General features: G+C 51.0%; 1 long non-coding RNA gene across 1 annotated transcript; it reads left to right on the top strand.

Moving 5' to 3' along the window:
- The first annotated feature begins 460 nt into the window (after nucleotides 1–460).
- LOC107034627 (uncharacterized) lies at nucleotides 461–6,507 on the top strand. The gene is made up of 4 exons (XR_001460146.3): nucleotides 461–1,049; nucleotides 2,169–2,229; nucleotides 5,552–5,636; nucleotides 6,283–6,507. It is a non-coding gene; the product is annotated as an uncharacterized lncRNA (long non-coding RNA).
- Nucleotides 6,508–7,651: the final 1,144 nt, after the last annotated feature.

Raw genomic sequence — 7,651 nt, 5'->3', positions numbered from 1 at the left:
GCACCTTATTTTCCAGATGAAGAAACTAAGGTCCAGAAAGAGAAGGTGCTTCCCAGGGGTCCAGAGGCAGGTGGTGTTTCTGGAGCCACAGCCCAGGTTTTCTAGCTCAGAGGTTAATCCAAACCTGACTTGCTCATGGTCCTCTTTCACTGAGGAAAGTCCTGGAGTTCTGATTAAGAATTGGAAGAGAAATTAGAAAACAAGAGAAGATAAAACATGCAATTAAACAATATGGTATGTCCTTTTATGACCACTTTTGATAATATTCCCAAATGGTTTTTGTGGCTTCCACCCCAAACCGGTTTTTGTCCGCGTATTTCAAGTGCGTTCTCATGGAGCCCCCTCTGTGTGCCGACGTGCCGGGGGTCCCAAGACCCTTCACCTCTTCTCAGCTGCATCAGTTATGTCCTCTCCACGCACCCCCCCCCCCCGCCAGCTCCTGTGATGATTAAAGCACAGCCCTGGGTAGAAGTCAGTGCTTTGTCTCCTCCAGACACGGTTTACTTCTCCTGTTCTTGGAATGCACCGCTATTTCCTTTTGATTTCCTCCCTCCTGCACAGAGAGCTGACGCTGCCCCTTTGTTTACAGCCGTAGCCCTGAGGGAGTGCCACGACTTCATAGAAGGCGTTTTTCCCAATCTTCTCATCTGTTCTGCCTCCAGCTCTCCCGGGCTCTGTGGCAGCGCTCAGGTTCCCTGACACACCGCCCGCCTCACGGCAGGGGGCTGCTTAGCGCCCGAGGTGAGCGGGGACTTCCCCGCCGCCTTCCCGAGAGGGGCAGCGCGGGCGCCGGCACCCCTCCCGCCCTTCAGACTGTGCGCATCAGCCAGGCCTGTTTACGCTCGCGACCGGGCCGCCTGTCGCTAGCCCTTGGGTGGCGGCCAGGGCCCGCCGCTTTCCCGGAAGCGCCCGCTCGGTGGTTTCTTTGGTTCAGTAGCACCGGTGTGACCAGAACGTGGTCAGGCCATTAGCAGCAACTCCAGGAACGACCACTCAGGGATGAAGCAGAGGCTTCCCAAAGCGCCGGCTGCCCGCAGGAGGGAGAGGAGGTGAGTGAGCGGCCTGGGGGGATGTGGGGCCAGACGCTTGCTCAGGACCAGCCGTTCCCTGTTAGCTCTCGAGCAGGGGAGCCCAGTGGCTGAGGCGAGCGTTCATTCTCACGTGTATTCACTCCCTCCTCCTTTGGCACATGGACGCACCAGGCATCACAAGTCTCAGAACTCAGGAGGGGACTCGGGGTGCCATCCAGTCCAACTCTATCATTTTGCAGACGAGGGATCTGAGGGCCAGAGAAGTGACTTGTAAGTCAGGAGCAAAGCCAGAACCAGAACGTGGGTATCCAAGATCTTAACGCACCGTTTATTTTTCTCAACAGAATATCCTGGAGGTACCTGAGTCTTTTTCTCTGGAAGGGTCTGGGCTGCATGAAATGATAGTGTGTGGTAACCGTGACATGGGTGTGCTTCCAACCTGAGCTCAGTTCCTGCTCAGCCACTGTGTGGCCCCATTGCCTCATCTTTGGAACAGTCATTCTGAGAACCCACTCTGAATAGTGAGGCTACAATGATGTGACCGTACGGAGCACTTAGCAGGATGCCGGGCCCGCGGGGATGCCGGGCCCGCGGTGATGCCGGGCCCGCGGTGAGGGCTTGAAGCCCGGTCCACATTTTTGGGCGCAACCGGTGGTCATTTTCACGTTGACAGCTTGTTGCCCAAGACCGAACGCCACCTGCTTACACGTGTGAGATGGTGCAGCTCATTTCAGCTGACCTAAAGTAGACCACTGAGAGCTTGAAGGGACACCTTCTCGGGTTTTCACTTGAAGCAGGATGTTGGCAAATGGGGGAGAACTCACTCGTGGGCAGCCAGACTGCAGAAGGTGTCCCGTGTGAGGGGCTCTGAGCTGAGGGTCCTCAGAGCAGGCAGGGAAAGCTCAGGGGACTGGGTCAGGGTCTTCTGGTGGGTGAAGGGTTGGCACAGAGAAGGGAGGTGATTTCCACATTGCAGGTGTGTCCTCTCTTTAGGCTCCAGTTGTTCTCTGTCTGACTCACACCCAAGGGCTCAGCCTCGGGTTTTCAAGACCTCGGAGTCTCCTAGGTGAAGTGCGGGTCAAAGGTAACGTGAAACATCACTGCTTCATGACACCAGGTGCCCTTCTGTTTCTCTAGGGAAGGACCTGTCCTATCTGATTGGAGCCGGTAAGCTCAGACCTTCACAGACCAGAGCAAGGTGAGACCAGAGCTGCCAGCACCTGGTCTCTCACTGGAGAGCTTAGAAGCGCCCCCCAGGGCCGTCTGCCCGGTGGCCAGCCCATCCGGCGTGCACGCTGCCAGGGGAGCAGACTGGGGGCCTCTATGGCCCCAAACTCGGGAATTTTACAAGAGATTCTCATGATCTCTCTCCTTCTCCCTTCTTTTTCTTTCCCTGCTCCTCTCCCTCCCCTCCTTTCATTTCTGTTTTCTCTCCTTAAAAACATCAACCATCCTTACCTTTGACAGTTTCTCTCACTTCCCCTACATCCTCTAGAAATTCCTCTCAGGGCTTATAAACAGCAGGAACCCATGTTCCTAGACCCACAGTGGATTTCCTCTGGCCCTAACTTGTCAAACAGGAAACTTGACATAAACTAAATCATGGCCATTTTGGACCCTAGAAGAGTGGTAGGCTCAATCCCAGGGTCACAGAAGCACTGGGTTTTGGTGTCACTGGACACAGACTGCTTTCCTTGACCCCCCCCCCCCCCCGCCAAGGACATCTAGGCCAAAACCACAACCTGTGCTTAATGCATGAGTTGAAATTCTTAATCAAGCCCTGGAAGAAAAATCAAAGGCTTTTACGGAAGAAATCACATGTAAGGGAAAACGACTTACCTTATCTAATATTTAAAAACTTTTCAAAAAACCTGTTTTTTGAAAAATCTTATTTCATTTTTTTGGATATTAAGGAAGTTGATCTTTGACATGAGAAAGGAGGGATAAGAGATGAGAAAGAGGAAACTAGAGGAAATGGGTAAACGGGAGTTTTGAATTGTGGCCACTGAGAGAGTTCTGCATAAGACAGTGTGTCCACCACAGAATCACCCGTGACATCATTGTGCCCTCGTTTAGCCGTAGTTTCTTCCTCTTCGAAGTGAGGAGGCTGGCTCAGATGATCTCCGAAGGTTCCAGCAGTTGTTAGCCAGTGCTTTTGTGAAGACGTGAGAATAACAAGTCCACACACCAGAATCAAGGAGGTTGAGGATGGTTACTACAGACGGGATTTTAAGATTAAAAAAGCCATTGATAAGTAACCACAAAAAAATCAAAAGGGATGACAGTTCAACTTGTGGGCTAGTGACAAAATTATTACACAAAATCCAGAGACTTCCCTATGCAAACCATAGCCAATTATAGAAAATAATGAAGCATGTGACTCAAATGGAAAAAAACAAAATAACTAGGAATCAAGTTACCAAAAAAAATTCTGGATCTTTATGAAGACAGCTATTGAAGGACACAAGAAGGTCATATTAAGAGACGATAAAAACATGGAGAGGAAAATCTCATTCTTAGAAAAATTCCATCATCCACATGTCATTTTTTTCTTAAAATGTGTAATTTCAATGTGGAATTAGTCAACAGAGCAGTAACATTATTTTTAACTTGATGGAGTAATTTTAAAGTTGTTTTGTAAAACAGAATCATTGTGAGGAGCCATGAATTCTGAAAAAGACTGATGAGGGAGGCTGGATTATTGTGACTGGGAGGAGCTTGTCAGTTCAGTCGTGCAGTAGCGGCCCCGGAAGAGACTCACAGAGAGCGGACGGGAGTAGAATCGCGCTGTGACCCAGGACAAGGCGGGCACACCAGACTGGGATGCAGGTGCTCCGGTGAGCATGCAGACGGTCCCATCTGTCCTCCCCAGGGGGTTCTGCCGTACATGGAACATCGGCGTGACCCTGATCATCTCTAGTTCCTTCCAATCACGTGTACTTTGGTTTCCCTTCTACGCAAGGCTCAATTTTCTAAGAGAGCAGAGACATGAACTCAGACACGTGTCTCCTATATGAGAAGCCTAGGCGTAGAGAGTGTTGGGCATGTCTGTGAACTCAGGAAGTTCATATTTCTGGCTGGGGCAAGAAACAGTTTTCATGTCACTGCTGGGAGCTCAAGTCTGTCACAGCTTTTCAGAATAGCCTCCATCCTACGGCTGAAATAATCAAGGACAAAACCATCAGGGAATAGAGGCAATTAGGTAAACAGACAAAGCAAGCAAGTCTCTTGAAGGAAAACCAAACACGAGCAACGTGAAAAGTAGGCGTTGAGAGCAGCCGTGAACTTTGGCTGTTAGATGAGCGAGCACGAAGTGAGAGGCAGGCCAGAAGTAATGGTGAGGATTAAGGACGCTAAACGTGCGTGGAATGGCTTAGAAACCAGCAAGGAATGGTGACTAGAAAAATAGAAAACTGGGTAAAGTGCGTGAGACAAAAAAGACCAATGACCATTAAAAATATTCCACCTCAGAATAATTTTAAAAAGATGTAGTAAAACAAATAGGAAATGTTATTTACTCATACTATTTGCAGACATAAAAACAATGGGCAATAATACTAATGCAATACTGACTAGTGTCAGTAAGAGGAGAGTGTGGCACAGCGGCTTCTAGAAGGGGCAATTGGGCAAAACCTGAAATATGCATGTAGGTCGAGATTCCCTTGTGGAGTTTGTACAAAAGTAAGCACTGAATACACTTCTAAAGACATATGTCTAGTCATACAAGGCAAACATATTTGAACAGGTAGTAAAGAATTTCCAAGGTAATATTTTAAGTAGGAAAAAAAAAGACACAATGGAGCTGGTTATGAAGTATGAGTCTCTATTTTAAATTGAAAATAAACATTTACATAATTTTATTTACAAAGGAGAAGAACTGAAATCCGCTCTGAATTGAGAATAGTGGTTACAATTGAACAATGAGGCTATGGGTTTTTTTAATCTTCCATGTTTTCCTTTCTTTATGATTTGAAATTTTCTGATGTGTATTTTTTTTATAATTAGAAAAAATTGTAATAGATTTAAGTGAAAGTAAATGATAAAATCCAAATCCTGAGAACAATTTGGTGTATTTCCCCCCGAGTCTGTAAGCAGCGTGAACTGTTCCTCCCTTTAACAGGGATTCTCTGGGAGGATTATAACAAGCCGGCCCCCACTCTGGAACTTTCTTTCAAGGAGCCTGGAAGAGCCAGTCGCCTTGCCTCCAGATCTTTTCTGTTGAGCCCCCTCCCCTGTGAGGGGCTGTCCTTATTCTCCGCTCCTAACGGTTTGACTCCGGGCCCTATCCCTCCCCTCGGGTGCTCCCAGCCCCTCCCTCACCTTGGCACCGTCTCTGTAGGATGCGCTGATACGGAAGCCCCGAACCAGAGCTGGATAGGAACAGAAGAGGAGCCGGGGCTGGGCCCGGGGAGCAGGAACGGGCAGTTACTGAGCGGGGCGCAGGGCCTGGGCCGGTGAGGAGTTGCTCTTTGCACGAATCCTCGGGCTTCTGACGTTGTCTTGCTGATTCTTACCGTCAGGACTTCAGGAACCTCAGCTCCGTAACAATGAGACTCGTCCACGTGATCCTCGCCGCTCTCCTTGCCGTCTTCCAGGTACTGCCCGGTAAATACCAGCCCCGACGCCTTTCTTGTCACTGCTCTGTTTTCTCCTTCCCTAAGTCCGCCGTCGTCAGAGAGTAACGCTCGTCTCCACACCCCAAATGAGTCGCTGAGACATCAGACGGTTCCTCTGAGAGCTGCTCGTTGTGTCTCTGTGGCACCAGCAGTCTCGCCAGGGAGTGACCGTGGGCTCCCTCCCCTTTGCTGCAAATGAGCTGGATGATCTGAGAACCAAATCAGTTGAATCATTTTATCTGTACAAGTCGGTGTGGAGACAAAAGTCCTGACCAGAGGCTTCTTGTCACTCACACCGTGGCGGCGACCTTGAGTTCAGCTGGGTGCTCTTCTGTCCGATGAGCTGTGAGAGCTGGGGTGGGGTGTGTGGCGGGGAGGTGGGGTGGTTGGCGAGGTGCCCCGGGTGAGGTTACTGGCTGAGCAGCACGGCCCGGTGGTCCCCATGGCGGGAAGGACCGCTCGGCCAGCGGTTCCACTGACAACGACGACAGCTGTCAGAGTGAGAGGGGAGGGACGGGCGGGGACAGCTTGCCGTCGGCGTGTGCTTGGGAGGGATGGGATTCCACCTGGACGGTGCGAGCTCCAGCTTTCCCCATGGAACCTTCGGCTTCTACAAACATCTTTTCATTTTTCAGATGGCACTAGGGCACTCAATTTTGAAAGACCCTGCTATCTTCGGGGTGGAATCTGCCTGAAGCAAGGCGCGCCAAACTGTGAGCCCTTCAGAGGACCCTGCCGAGCGTTCACCGTCTGCTGCAGAATTAAGGGGAGCTGATGGAAGCCCAGCTTGGGGGGAATCCTGGCAAGAGAGCTGGAGCATGGCCCCTCTTGTGCAAATAAAAGCGAACAGTTGTCAAGTCTGCACAGTCAGTTACTTTATCAAGCGCATGGATCAAAGGGACGGTTGTTTTCCATGAAGGGGTAGGCAGTGGGCGGGAGACAGTTATGAGAATTTTACATTACGCTTTAAGTTTTGCGAAGTGTTTGCATTCACATAACACACGTAATCATTAAACCGCTTTGGTCTGTCGGTCCATCCCAGAGGTAGAAACCCAAACTGGGCATGGCCAAACAGCCAGCCCCGCTGCCGACAAAGCAGGAGTGCAATTTGGGACTCTTTTCTTGGCTCTTAGACAACGGTCTGTTCATGTGGAAGGGCAGTTACGGTTTCCTTGATCTCAGGGAGGCTGGATGTGAAAGCATTCAGCACGGCGGGTCAAGGCGAGGTGAGACCAGGCCTTGGTCCTGGGACCCGCCACTATGCTGAGTGCGGGGGAGCACGTGCGGGGGAGCACGTGCAGGGGGCGCGGTGGCGCTGGGGCCAGGCGGGATGGGCGCCCGTGTGTACAAGACACTACCTAGAAGCGCCAGCTTTTCTTGCAGATGTTGGGAGAAGCCTGTAGGAAGCCAGGATCTTCAGTCGAAGGTCTTATGCCTGAGGCTGGAGCCCTGGGGCGGGTGTGATTTTGGGTGTCGTTCTTGTCCCCTTTCCCGTGCAGGGCATGACGCTTGCTGTGGCTTGCTGAGTAAGTCCTCTCTCCACTGCCGACGTCTCCGTCCCCCCTCCGGGGAGGCAGCAAGCCCAGACATCACCGGCTTTCTGCAACTCGCAGCGCAGGTGTGGGGCGGGGGGAGGGGGGAGGCAGGAATACTGCAGGGCGCGGAGAAGGTGGGGGGCAAAGAGGAATGACAAGGTGCATGGACATTCTTCCAAAACCAACTCAGTCATTTGGGTCCCAATCAACGAATAACTAAAGAAAATTCAGAGCGGGTTTTCCGACGGCCAGTGGGCTGTTATCAGCGTACCCCAGCGTCTGTAAAGGCATCGATACACATACAAATGTAGTTCCCCAGTTGTTCATTCCTGCATCGTCTGCCTGCAGGGGTTACAACCGGGTTCTGAGTACTGCTGGGATCTGAGATGCTAGTCCACACAGTGCCCTGTCAGAAGAGCTTATCTGTCCATCCGTACAGCAATCTGCTACCACCAGGGGAATTTAGGAA

The sequence above is a fragment of the Vicugna pacos genome, chromosome 26, assembly GCF_048564905.1.
Source record: "Vicugna pacos chromosome 26, VicPac4, whole genome shotgun sequence".
Lineage (NCBI taxonomy): Eukaryota > Metazoa > Chordata > Mammalia > Artiodactyla > Camelidae > Vicugna > Vicugna pacos.
Note: the sequence above shows the minus strand (reverse complement) of the source record. Positions and strands in the feature narration are given on the sequence as shown.